Below are 14,757 nucleotides of genomic sequence, written 5' to 3' on the forward strand. Positions count from 1 at the left end.
TTATGGTCTATTTATGAAGGCTTATATTCAGATCCTACTTTTGGCACATGAAAAGTTTTTTCCCTGTTGCATAGCAAACGTACGGTGGTCATCTGCTAAATGTCTGAGCAAAAGAATAGCGAAGTTCAGGGATTTGACAGTTATTCATTTGTATTTTCCTGTTCCTTGTTACTGTGGAGAGTTCATAGGATCATAAATTTAGATCTGGAATGAAACTTGAATATTGGATCAAGTCCCCTTGTTTTACATGTGAAGAAATTGAGGCACAGAAAGTTTCTGTTCCATTGGAATTATTTCTTAACCAATACCTAATGGCTTCTAAGGTTACTGCTTTATAGTAAAGTTTGAGATCTGATAGGCCTTCTTCCTTCTCACTTGCCACTAGACATTTTTCCTTATATATTGTTCTGTCCCCTAAAGCTTCATTTCAGAATCCTGAACTCACTTTCCCTCTGCAAAATAAACTCTTCTTCTCAATATCACTATTTTTGACATCTCCATGCTAAAATTTTATTCATTTTTATATCCTTCCATTTCTGTGTGCCACAATGTAATTAGCCTGCAAAATATTTCTTCTCTATGACTTCCACCTACTTCCCACTATCACCTATTTCAGACCATGTGTCAGTTTCCTAAGTGCTTTCTTGACTCCAATTCCTTTCACTTTGTTTTTAACCAGATGTAACTTCTTAAAACACTTGAAATATGCAAAATATTGCAAGTTGGTATTTCTTCCCCCTACTGGGAAATGTTAACATTTTTTAGTCTGATCACTGCAGGCATTTTATAGTTTGTTCCAGTCTTCCAGAATTCACTTCAGTTAGCCCGCAAGCATTTATTATGTGCCTATATATGCTAGGCATTCAACTAGGATACAAAGGACTAACACAAAGGATACAAAGATTAAAAATGAAAATCCCTCTTCTCACAGGGCTTATATTCTGTACACACACACACACACACACACACACACACACACACACAAAGTGAGAGAGAAAAATGTGCTGAATAAATAAAAATTAAATGCTTGGTAATTATAAAATAAGATAGTAGAGGATGAAAGTGAACCTGGATATTGTAAGGGTCAGGAAAGATTTCATATAGAAGGTGGTTTTTGAGTTATTTTATCTAAAAGGTAATAGGGAACCACTGGAGTTTGTTGAGTAGGAGAGTGACAGGATCAGATCTGTGCTTAAGAAAAAGTTACTTTGGCAGCTTATGTACAGTTTGGATTGGAGTGAGGAGAGATGAGGTCTTTGCAGTTGTCTAGGTGAGAGGTGATATGGGTCTGAATTAAGGTAGAAAGGGTAAGATGGACACTAGGAGCATAGTAGTGCTTTCAAGAGAAACAGAAGTTTGAAAGAGGGATGGGTTTTGGAGGAAAGATGGATTCTCTTAAACATTTTAAATTTGAGAGGCCTCCAGAATATTTAGTTTGAAAGGTCCTACAAGCAGCTGGCAATGTGGGATTAAATCTCAGGAGAGAGATGGACTGGGCGGCTATATCTGAGTCATCTGCGTAGAGATGTGGCAAACCAAAAAACCAAACAAAACCCCAAAAAGCAATCCTGTAAAAGTGTGAAAAAAACTAATTCTGTTAAGGGGTGTGTGTGTGTGTGTGTGTGTGTGTGTGTGTGTGTGTGTGTGTGTGTGTGTATGAGCACATGACAATCATGAAAACCTCTGTTGACAGGGCAACTAGGTGGTGCAGTGAGGAGAGCACCGGCCCTGGAGTCAGGAGGACCTGAGTTCAAATTCGGCCTCAGACACTTGACACATGTACTAGCTGTTTGACCTTGGGCAAGTCACTTAACGCCAATTGCCCTGCCTTCCCCCTCCAAAAAAAAAATTAAAAGAAAAAGAACTTCTGTTGAATATCTTGTGTGGGATCTAGCCATGTGCACTAAATACAGTGTTCTATTTATGTAATACTTACTTGCAATTGAAGACTTTAAAAATGTATTATCATCACTTGTCCAGATGACAATTTTAGGAGGTACCTTGTTTAGTTTATATTCATAAATATGCCCTGGGATGGCCGAGATTTATCGTTTTCATGTTTAAATACTTATAAATCTAATGCTGTGCTTCAGCTTTGTCCTCTGGCAAAGCAACAGAAAACACTCTTTCTGATACTCCTATATGATAGAAAATACTTATTTTATCTTTTAATAAAGTTGCCAGTTCTAGAACAGTAAAATTGAAATCAAAAAAATCTGAGAGTTTGTTTACACAAGAAAGGGATTGCTTGCTTACTAGGATAGGAACTTCATTGGTATAAGGAACTCCTAGGAGAAGAAACTCCCTCTTCAAATATGTTAGCACTTTCTTTGCAACTTATTTTCTTAATTACCTAGGGCACTGAAAGGTTAAATGATTTACCCATCTGACAGTATGTGTCAGAGGCAAAAACTTAAGCCTGTTTTCCTGACTTTGAGACAAGCTCTTTTATGCCACACTGCCTCTGATGAAGCAATTGGTAATTCTAGGCAGAAGGAATGGACATTTTATTACAGGTAGCTGTAATAAAACCTAATTTAAGGGGCATCTGGGTGCTGCAGTAAGATAGAGCACTAGGCCTATAGTTAGGAACATCTGAGTTCAAATTTGGCCTCATACACTAGCTTTGTGACCCTGGGCAAGTCACTTAACCACCATCGTAATAGCACTTGCCTCTCAGGATTGTTGTGAAGATCAAATGACATAATAATTTTAAAGTGCTTAGCACATATTAAGTACTGTATAAATGTTACCTAGCTATAGTGTGAAACAGGGGGATGTCTGTCAAATGTTCAGGTGAAAGTCTTCAGGAAAACCAAGTATGCCACTAGTGTTTTGTCTTGAGAAATTCTGATTAGCTTGTGACAATCTAAACTTAAAAAGCTTATAAGTTATGGGAGTGATTTCCCATGTTTGCTTTATTAAAAACATTCAACATAGAATTTCTTTCAACTTAAAAATCTCAGATGGAAGGAAACCTCTAAAAGTATCCTGAATAAATGGTCATTAGTCTCTAATTGAAGATCTCCTTGAGGAAGCTCATTTCACTTTTAATTTGGTGCTAATTTTTAGGAAATATTTCCTTACATTGGGCTGCCTTGCTTCTCTGCAATATCGATATCTATATTGATATTGGAGATATTGTAGGTTTGTTTCTAGACCACAATTCACAATGAAGTGAATATCGAAATTAAGTGAGTCTCACGAATTTTTTTGTTTCCCAGTACATATAAAAGTTATGTTTATACTATATTGTAATCTGTTAAGTGCGCAATAGTATTGCCTAAAGAAACAATGTACATTCCTTACTTGAAAAAAATACTTTATTGCTAAAGATTGCTAACCATCATCTGAGCCTTCAGTGAGTCATAATCCTTTTGCTGCTGGTGGAGGGTCTTGCCTCGATGTTGATGGCTGCTGACTGATCAGGGTGGTGGTTGCTGAAGGTTGGGGTGGCTGTAGCAATTTCTTAAAATAAGACAAGGAAGATTGCTGTTCTGCTTGACTCTTCTTTCCACTTGAACAGTTACAGGCCATTTTAGGGTTATTAATTGGCCTAAGTTCAATACTGTTGTGTCTCAGGAAATAGGGAGGCCCAAAAAGAGGGAAGGAGATGGGGAAACAGCTGGTTAGTGGAGCAGTCAGAACACATACAGCATTTATCAGTTAATTTTCCCATCTTACGTAAGCTCAGTTTGTTAAAGATCACTGATCTCAGATCACCATAACAGATATAATAATAATGAAAAAGTGTGAAATGTTGGGAGAATACCCGAATATGACACAGAGGCATAACATGACCATATGTTGTTAGAAAAATGGCACCAGTAGACCTGCTTGATGCAAAGTTACCACAAACCTTCAATTTGTTGAAACAAAAAAAGCATCTGTGAAGTGCAACAAAATGTATGCCTGTAATGTATGTAATGCTGTAGATTGCTTTCCGAATTTGATCAGATTTATCTTGGGTGGCTTCAGTATTGTGAGTAAAGTAGGAAACAAAGCTGTCCTCTGACTAGTGAGGGACCAGTAGTGTGAATTTAATTCTGCAAACATTTATTGATTATTATACATAAGTATTTTTCCCTTAAAATAGAACATATTCTTCAATGTTTACTGCATTTGTAAACCATTTTGGGGACAAGTTTATAATGCTTATAGAGTACCTACTAATACTGTATTGGCTTTGGTGGAGAATAAAAAACATGATCTCTGCCCTTTGCTAAAGTTGTTAATCATTTCAACCGGATTTTTAGTTGATTTTTAGGATTCCCTAAATATAGCATCATATCATCTGTAAAGAGTGATAGTTTTGTTTCCGCATTACCTATAATTTCTTTCAAGTGAGAGGAATGAGACCCCTCGAGAGAAATGTGTCTGTCAGCAGGGTCTTATGACTCTGAGTCCTAGATAAGAGGTCAAACTGAAAGCAAAGAAATGTTCTAGCATGCTAAGGAAACTCTTGATAGCAGCCTCAGTTTCCTAGCATACAGATTTAGTTTTTATAAATTTTTAGACTTGCATGGAGTACATAGCCAATCAGCAGTATTCTGTGGCAGGTTAGAATAGATAAGTATTACCTTTCACAGCACAGAGAAGGGTAGAGAATTGGAGAATCATTCTAGGGAACAAAGGAGGGGAATATTTGCCATGTACCTGGCAAAGTTTGTTATTAGAATGAGAAGACAATTCCTGCTCAAGTGCAGGAGATGAGGGGAGGTGACCAAATACTTTTACAATTATGAAAAATCCTTTTGGACAACCATTTAGGCCCAATTACAGGTATCTCTTGTCTAAGGAGAACAAATAATTGTTACAATAGTGAATGAGACCCTCTGCCTTATATAATTTGTTTGTGTTTTCTTTTTCCTTAGTTATCACTGTTTGCCTACCCTTGGGATTTCTACATTGTTAGTCCATCATGTCATGAAGATGTCATGAAATGATTGGTTCCTATTGCCTCCCTTCCCCTCTTCCCTCCCACCCCCTCCTGCCCCTCCTCAGGGTGAAATTTGGAACTATCGAAGTTTTTTGAGCAGAAGAGTTATGTGATCAGAACTATACATTAGAAAAATTAGTCACTAGTGTATCATCAGATGGGTTGGAGTTGGAAGTTGGTAGAAGATCCATCAGCAATTGTGGTCTCTCTTCTGAGATCTAGAAATTGATTTGCTAAACATTATCCTATGCTAAAATGGTATTAAGTCAAATGATTTTTACCTGAGGGAGGGAATAGTGACTAACAAGTTTACCATAACAAGACATTTAATCATGTTTTGGTTTAATATGAAATACTATGATATTAAATAATATGAGTTGTTGCTGAATTGTTTCAATTGTGTTTGACTCCTTTTAACCCCATTTGGGGTTTTCTTGGCAAAGATACTGAAGTGGTTTGCCTTTTCCTTCTCCACCTTGTTTTACAGATGAGGAGCTGAGGAAAGCAGGGTTAAGTGACTTGCCCAGGGTCACATAACTAACAAATATTAGAGGCCAACTTTGAACTCAAGAAGATCTTCCTGACTCCAGGCCTGGCATTCTATCCGTTGTGCCACCTAGCTGCCCATAGGAATTATTTCTAGACAATTATTTTGAATTATAAAGCATCATATATTTGCTTTTGCATCATCTTCGTGTTTGTAAAAGCATCATCTTCAAAAAGTTGAAGTTATTTTGCAGTTATTTGATATGGCTATTTTAAACAGACTGATAATTTTAATGGGATATGTCAGTATTGTTGCCTTTCTTAAGTAAGATTTTCCTTAATATATATTCAATTTTAAATATAATTAAAATGATTAATATATTGAAAACTAAACTATATGCCCTCTTAAAATGTCATATCACCTTAATGTCTTAATTTATCTATGTTTATAAAAAACACAGAATTGTGCCATTATTTTAAATGAATAAAAATAAGATCCACAATTCATTCCAATATATTACGTACAGGTCTCTGTGCTTGGGTTGTTGAGAAGAAAATAAAGATAAAGAAAACATTGTTCCTTTCCTGAAGAAACCTCTAGAATAGAATATATTTGTTAAGTCTTCTTATGATACTTCTGGGGTCACTCTGTATCTAATTTTGACTTCACTAATGAAGCAAATATCTATGGTTTGCTTTTGTGTACAGGGTATTACATATAGTAGTTGAGTTTTTGCAGTTAGACTTATTAAGCAACAAATCTTGCACTTTTTAAAAAAACATTGATTTAGGGGGAGTAGGAACCTTAGATCCCTTAGTCCACCCCCCTCTTACATGTGAAGAAACTGAGACCTATAGAGATTAAGTGACTTGTCACAAGGGTAGCACAAGAATTACTTAAACCATTTTAATTCAACTTTAATAGGAGTACAACACATTCTAATTGCAGTTGGAACAAGCTATAAAACTCAACAATTGGTAGGCTAAAAGCATTAAAACTTAAAATTATTTTTTCTAAAAATCACTGATCTGGACCTGGGAATAAATAGGAAAACATCAATAATTTGTAGAAATTTCAATTCCGTATAATTCTAGAATGCTTGGATATATAATTGAATTTAATCTTATAAGGAAAAGTCCACAGAACTAATTAAAAAATCAAGCCAATCAGAATCCATTTTAGAGCATAGGATATTCAAATTTGCTCTGTGATAACACCTAAGAATAAATTATTTGGGAAATCATAGTGATGGAATGTTCTGTCTTGCTAGCGTAGAGCAAATTTGAGTATGTGTCCTTTTGTCAAAACAAAACTAAACTTGATAGGTTTGTGTCCATATGCCAGTTCTCCCTATTGCATTGGCAAACAATACATTATGTTGAGGGATAAGCAATAAAAATGTTATCGCATATATCCACATGCTTGTATTCATCCCCTGTGTTTGACATTTTTAGCACTAGAGCTTTCATCTTATATGCAGAATTTGCTTATTCATCTGCCTATAGAGGTGACAAAGAAATCCATGAAAGGCTTAGTAAGATTTATTAAAAGTTATTCTTCCCAGCCAATTTCCTTAGCTGGTTTAGGGATGAAAAGCAAACAACAACAAAATAAGAATAAGAAGCAATTAATACAATATACTTGCTAGTTGATAAAGGCATGAAACCTCCCAGGGCTTTCTGCCTCTTAAATTTCCTGGACAGGGCCAGGAGAAAGGCCTAAGGTTATTCTCCCAGGGTGAAGATCAAAGGCATTATGAATGTTCTTATGGCTTTTTCCCTTGAGATTCTACATAGAAATGTTAGTCCAGATTCTTTGGGGGAGAAAGAATAAATTGGCAAGATACAAAAGATCATAGCAAAGGGAGAAAATTCTTAATTTTCAGTGTATCTGTATATTGATGTGTGTATGCTTATATGTATTTTATAGCAACCAATATCCATTCATTTATATGCTCTGAGGTGATGAAAGATACACACTTGAAATCACAAAATTCTAAGAAACAGAATTCTTATATACATTATAACACAGGGTCACTAAAATCACAAACTTGACACTATGAACTGAATCATGGCAGTAATAGTTCAACTAGCCCTATAGTAGAGGGCCTATTTAATTTTGGCAGAACTGTTGTAGGAAACTTGATTTAAAACAAAGCAATTGTTTATATTGTCATCAAAAATTCTTATCTAGCAACTATTTGGTTTTGTTGTGTTGAAGGTATAGAGTTTGTTAAGTTTTCTATACCATTTCTAGCTTGCATTTATATGGTAGTTTCAGGTTCATGAAGCACATTGATCCTCATAAAAATCTTGTTAGATGTAGGTGCTATTATTATCCCTATTTTACAGAAAAGGAAAAAGATTGATTTGCATAAGGTCATGTAGCTTATAAATGTCTGACTCTGGATCTGAACTCAGGACTTCCTAACTCCAGTTCCAACATACCATGCATTGAGCCATCTAGCAGCTATATAAAGTCTGTAGATTAAGACCATGCTTGGTAATCTCAATTGTGTTATTATCTTAACATTCTTGTCAATACCTAGGGTAGAATAGTGACAAGATGATTCTTATCAAGGTGTTCTAACATTAGCATAGAAGAGGCAGTTGTGGAAGACCCTCAACCATGAACTAAAGAGGAAGAAGACTGTTAAAGGACTTTTTCAACAGGTAACAGAGCTATTTAGACCAAGGCTTCTTAAATTTTTTCCACTCAAGACCCCTTCAGCACATCTTAAACTGGGTTGCACCCCACAGTTTAAGAAGTTCTGATAGACTATCAGGTAGACAGTTGATGTTTAGTCCTAGAAGGTAGGTGAAATGCAGCATCATGATAACCTTATGCACTTCGGTATTAAGAAATCCAAGTAGGTGATGTCTAGAAGGGTTTGGAAGTATGTATAGTTAAATGGTGCTTAAAGTAGGTTCTTAGTCATTGGAGATAAAGCATGAATCCAATTAGGAGTTCAGGGTACAAGATAACTTGATGTTAAAAATCACTAGGTTCTTGTATTTCTCTTGCTTAGGTATCAGATTCATCCTGTATTACAAAATTGGTATGGAAGTAATTCAACAATAAGGGTAAGGGAGCCAGGTCGGTTATTAATATCTCCTCATAATCATATAAATACGCATATATCATCAATTTTCTGTCCCTGCAGGGTAGTAGCTTGGACAAGAAATAAACCAGAAATTTAAATGACACTCATATGAAAGAATGCCTGTTGTTTAGACTGTGATTTGTATCTGGTTGGAGAGCCCTTTGAGCTGGTCCATTAAAACATATATCTTGGACAGGCCCTGGAGATGGACAGGGAACTAGGCCTAGAACTGATTTGATGAATAGGATTGCAACCAGAATTTCAGTTACATTAGAAAAATTCTGCAGCACTTTAAGTGGTCACCAACTTTTTGAAACAAACAAAAATTTTAACCCTATATTAGGGGTGGGCTTCATGCCAGCACCCTGTTACTTGAGGTTCAATGTGGGGATGAAATGAGACACTTATAGGTTCAATTAACAAAAGAGGTTTATTTGGAAATAGCACAGAAAATGTATCAGCAAAGATAAAATAGCAGTTAACTTCAGCTTTGGTAAACACTGCCTTTTTTGCCTCTTTATAGAAATACATCCGGGTAGCTCTACAGGGTATTAAGACTTATGTGGTCTAGGGCACCTACCAAGTCTGAGAGAACAGAGCTCCATATGGATGGGACCTTTTTATGGTCTTTCATGAAAAGAAAGCTACATCAATGCAGGAGCCAGTCAGGTCCCAAGGACAGCTTTTCATCCTTTTAGGGAAAACTAGTCCTTGTTGAGGGGAGGAGAGAAGGAAGACTAGGAGAGGCATGGGTTTAATCCATTAGGGAAATGCTGGTAGATAACAGTCCTATCACATACTACTCTGTGATGGCAAGGTCCTAAGGAATTCTAGAGCAGTAGTATCAAACTAAAATAGAAACAGGTCCACTAAAGCATATCTAAAGATCTTTGTGGGCCTCATATTGACTTAGAAAACCCAATATCAACATATTTGTTTTGTTATATTTTTATTTATTTTATTGACTATTTCTCAGTTATATTTTAATGTGGTGCAGGGAACACTTGGGAATGTTGTGGGTCACAAGTGGCCTTTGGGCAGTGTATTTGACACCTCTGTTACAGAAGATCCTCCACAATTTAATTGCTTTTAGAGCTTTTACTGGACAGGCCTCCAGGAATGGGCAGCACAAAGAGGGAAAAGGGAAAAGGACAAAAAATTATTACCCTTCCTCCCCAGTTACTCAAGTGATAGCACTAATATCTACCACTGTTTTTCCACGTTATGGATTAGTTCCATGCCTTCCTCCTACTTCTTACAATTAGTTTTCCCTAAAAGGAAACAAAGCTGTGCCTGGGACCTGATTAGTCCTTGCCTCCATTGAAGCAGTTCATTGGTCACCTAAGGGCATAAATAGTCTGAGACCAGAAGATTTACCTTTTTCCACCCTGATGTTCAGATGCATTTCCATAATGAGGTGAGGAAGGTTGAGCCTACTAAAGCTAAGTGCACTATATCCTTGTTGCATATTCTTGCTGTGTTAGGGCAAAGTAAACCTTTTGTTAACTGTTCTTTACCTTATGGGTGCCTCATTTTGTCTTGATTAAACATGAACTAATAGGCTGCTGGCATTAGTCCTGTCAGTAACTCGGAATATAACTTTTAACAAATGCAACTTTATTTTATCCATGTAATTTAAAACAGTGCCAATTCTGGTCTTTTCTTGCCAGTCTATTCAGGAGTATAGCACTATGAGTTTACTCTTCTTGACACACATTTCTGAGGACGTTGCTTCACAATCTCTGTTGATAAAAGATAATGTCCTTTGCCTGGTGGCTGAAAGATTTGGCAAGAATGAACACTTGGGCAACAATTTACCATTATCTGTTGATTGTTATCTTAGAAGATTACCTTCATGTAAGCTTTCTGGGATATCCAAAGAAAGCTTGAGTATAGCTTCCATATTCTTCACAGAGGCTCACCTCAAGGAAGGCCCTACTGATAGCAGCCTCTGGGGCGTGAGGAAGAATGGGGGAGCAATGACCCTCTTCCCCCAGACATCTTTTATCTCCTTCAAATTCTAGTTCCCACATCGGGGTATTGCTGCTAAGGCTGTTTAATTAAGTAAGCATGGTCCTAATGCTGCACTCTTTCTTGCTTCCACATAATTAAAATTCATTTGCACTAATGCTCTTGAATTATCTTCTCATTCTGATTCTGTGTGTACAATTGGGACTTGTACTGGTTGTAATACAGCCTGGCCACAGCATGCCATATATGTACATGTTCTCTTCTAATAGAATCTAAACTCTTTATGGACAAAGACCATTTATCTACCTACCTATCTATCTATCTATCTGTCTATCTATCTATTTATTTTGTAGTTGCAGAGCCTAGCATATAGTAGGTACTTAAATGGTTCTTGCATGACTAAATGTACTGTGTGATAGAATGTTTAAGCTTGGCAAAATCACAGCTTGTATTTCTGTTCCCTAAACATCATGATGCTCTCTCAACATTTGAGAGTTTCTTTCTAAAAGGAAATCCTAAATACGTTTAGTAGGGTGACTATCATCAAGTTTCTACTTTTAAATCTTATATTCTGAGTTTTTTGTTATGTAAATTGATAAAAAATTCTTTGTCTTTTAATTTGCTTTCTTCTGTAACACAAGATGATATCTGTTTAGATTCTTAAAAAAAGTAGATTTAATTTGTATTGTTTAGAAAAAAATGTTTTAAAAAATGTTACTTAGAGGTAGTGCTTAAACATTTTTGTCATGTTTTATTTATGCTTTTAAAAAACTGCTATCATATTGCCTGGTACATAGTATATACTTAATAAAAGTCTGTTGATTAGTTAATTTGAAATACCCACTATACACAACCCTTTCTTATACCAAAGAGCAATTAAGTAAAACATACTGACACATTGGCCTTGTCTGACAGATTATATCTTACTTTGCTCCTTTATATGGTCCACCTTGTTTCCTTGTGTACCTGGTTCACATCTCATCCTTGATGCTTCCTACACATGTGGCCCATAGATAAGCACCTTAGCTTTGCTGGGCTCATTTTCCTCATATGTAAAATTGACAGGCTCTGAGGCCTTGTCTGGCTGTAGATCCATGATCCTGTAACTCAAGATTGGTCATTTTATTCATCTGAGTTCCAATGCCTTTTAGTGTTGTTTTCTTTTATGTTATGATGGCCATTGTGCACATTGTACTCATATATATTTATTATACATCAGTTTATAGAATGACCCAACATTCTCACAATTCCTTATATTTGCCATTTTAATGGTTCAATGGTATTCATTCCGTTAATATGCCACAGTTTATTGATCTATTCCCCAGCCAATAAATATCCAGTTTGACTCCTTACCTTTAAACTATGTGTGTTTCTGGGCTTCAGATATGTTTCTTGTAAACAGCACATTGTAGGACTCTGACTTTTAACCCATTCTGTTACCTGCTTCTGTTTTATGGGTTAATCTATTAGGTCTTTCAGGTGATTGACAAAAGTGATGGAAAAAAAGGTACTCTCCCTAACAGTATAGAACAGGGCTATTCTCTTTTTATGAATTACAACTCAAATGACCACTTTAAAAAAAATATGTTTTAATTAATAAAATATATCTTCTTGTTACTGGTTAAATCCTTTCTATCGTACTGCATATATATATATACTTGGTTCTTACTCAAAAATATTCTACTGTGTTTCAAAGAAACAGAAATGAATAATGTTTCCTAAAATGAATAAACATATTTCTTTGCACTGTATCATTTGTTTTTTACTAAACTTTTTGTTGTAATTGTATCGTATTTGGGACACTAATATACTGTTGTTGGAACTGTGAATGATCCAGCCATTTTGGAGAGCAATCTGGAATTATGTCCCCAAAGTCACAAAACTGTGTATGCCCTTGACCCAGCAACGCCACTATTAGGTCATTGTACCAAAGTGATCAGGGAAAAAGGAAAAGAACCTACATGTTCTAAAATATTTATAGCAGCTCTCTTTGTGGGGGCAAATAACTGGAAATTGAGGGGATATCCATCAATTGGGAGATGACTAATCAAGTTGTGGTGTATGATTGTGATGATATACTGTTGTGCTGTAAGAAAAAATGAGCAAGTTGATTTTAGAAAAATGTGGAAAACTTGTATGAAATAATGAAGAGCGAAATGAGTGGAACCAAGAGAACATTGTATCCAGTAACAGCAATATTGTTTCAAATATAACTGCAAATGGTCTAACTGTTCTGTATATTATAAATACTCAGCTCAACTACAGAGAACCTATGAAGGAAGATCCCATTCACCTCTAGAGAAAGCACTGATAGATAGAAGTATGCATAGTCTGATTTTACATATATGTATCTGTGTCAAATGGTGACCTCTAGTGTGGGGTGGGGAGAGAAAGAGGGAAACAGTTCAGAACTTAAAGCGTTCTAAATAAGTAAATAAAATTTAATTACACACACACACATGTATTCATACTAAGGTTCTCTTCTATACTATATACTTTTCTTATGCCTTCCTAAGGTTTAACAGTTACCCAGGATTTTAAGGTTGCCTTGATAGTTATTATCAAGAAAGCTTTAAATAACTTTTTTTTCCTTTTAGATGGAGTCTTAAATATATTTAACTTACTTGAGAAAGATAAATGACTACTAACCTTGGCACAGTATAGTCAAGTACACATGGATGTTACTTTTTTAGAAAGGGGCAGAAAATAACTGTCCATCATGGACACCAAGAAATGAGTTAAAGTGCTTACTTGGTGTTAATGTGCTTACGTGGTATACAGATATAACTGTAAAAGGTTTCTCTGTGGGAGGATAGAAAGTAAGTAATCTTCCTCCCATTTAACTCAGGAAATTAGGATTTTTCATAAGCTGTGAAGGGGTTGGTGCTTAGTAAGCTATGGAGACACTTTGACATACTAAAAAAAAATGTATACCTTGATTTTTTTTTGTGAGTTTTGTTTAAAGAGTACTAAAATATTCTGTTTTCATATAGAGCATGTGCTTGTTTACTTTTACAACTGATTATATTATTTCATTTGTGATTAAAGCTCAAATTTGGAAAAAATATTCATCTGTCTTTGTGAAATTTCATATATTCAGCCCAGAAACATTCATTACTATTAAAATATTAAAAACCTGTGCTCGAAACATTTTCATAAACATAAGACCCCATTGCAGGTTATTTTTACCCTTGTTTCTGTGCATCCCCATGGTGGTAGGCTCTCGTTTGTAACATTTCTGTATAGAATTATTCATATTCTCAGTGCTCCTGAAACATTATAGATGTGAATCAAACTCTTCCATTTGCATATGTGTTGCATAGATTAAAAGTACTCTGCCTAGTTTTTCAGCCAAAGGCACGGTTCTTGCAAAACTTTATGGTTCTCTGGAACAGTGTAAAGAATACTGGTTCTGTATTTAGAGGACTTTGTATCAAATTCCTCCTCAGAACTTACTTCCAGTAAGTGATATGACTTTGGTCACATAATTTAATTTCCCAGGGCCCCAGTTTCCTCATATGTAAAATGAGGCAGTTGCACGTGATGGTCTCGGAGGTCCTTTATAGCACTAGACCTATGATCTTGTGATCAGTGATATTACAAAGTATCATTTGCGTTTATGTATTGTAATAGGAGTTAAACCTTGTAGGCAAAGCCCTCCATTTATTATGCATATTGTGCATATTATTCTGACCATGTAACTAGGTCTCAGTTTCTTAATCTAAAAAATAAAAGAGTTGGACTAGGTGATTATCTCTTAAGGTCTCTAACAATTCTTAAGTTCTATATTTTTATTATTTAAAATTTCTAAAATTATAGTGCAATACTACTGTTGGATACTTTCTATGACTATTTAATCCATGTACTTTTATGAGAGATAACATGGCAAGGTGAATAGAGTGCAAGACAGGAATACCCGGAGTCAAAATCTGCCCCTGGTATTTATAGTTGCGTGGCCTTGAGCAATTAATTTTTCTAGTCTTCAGAAAGCTCTTTGTGACTTTTTATTAAGTTAAAGGTGGATCGTGTTCCTCATTGGTGAAGTGAAATCATAGTTCCTTGTTGTATTGCTGTATTATGATAAAATATTTAATTTTTAGAATTTAAAATTTCTAAATAACAAAATTAGCTTAGTTCGATAAAACATATGCTATTATTGTAATTCCTGAGTTTTCCATAGTGGTCATTTAATTAACATTTCAAATTTTAATAAAATTGTGTTATATAACAATGACTGGTGACTGTTCCAGAGGACTG

General features: G+C 35.5%; 1 protein-coding gene across 1 annotated transcript in view; it reads left to right on the forward strand.

Annotated features, from left to right (window-relative positions):
• FBXL17 (F-box and leucine rich repeat protein 17) overlaps positions 1–14,757 on the forward strand; it is a 557,672-nt gene that overhangs the window by 121,940 nt on the left and 420,975 nt on the right. The gene's annotated exons all lie outside the window — the stretch shown is intronic.

Source organism: Trichosurus vulpecula, chromosome 1 (assembly GCF_011100635.1).
Source record: "Trichosurus vulpecula isolate mTriVul1 chromosome 1, mTriVul1.pri, whole genome shotgun sequence".
Classification (NCBI taxonomy): Eukaryota; Metazoa; Chordata; class Mammalia; order Diprotodontia; family Phalangeridae; genus Trichosurus; species Trichosurus vulpecula.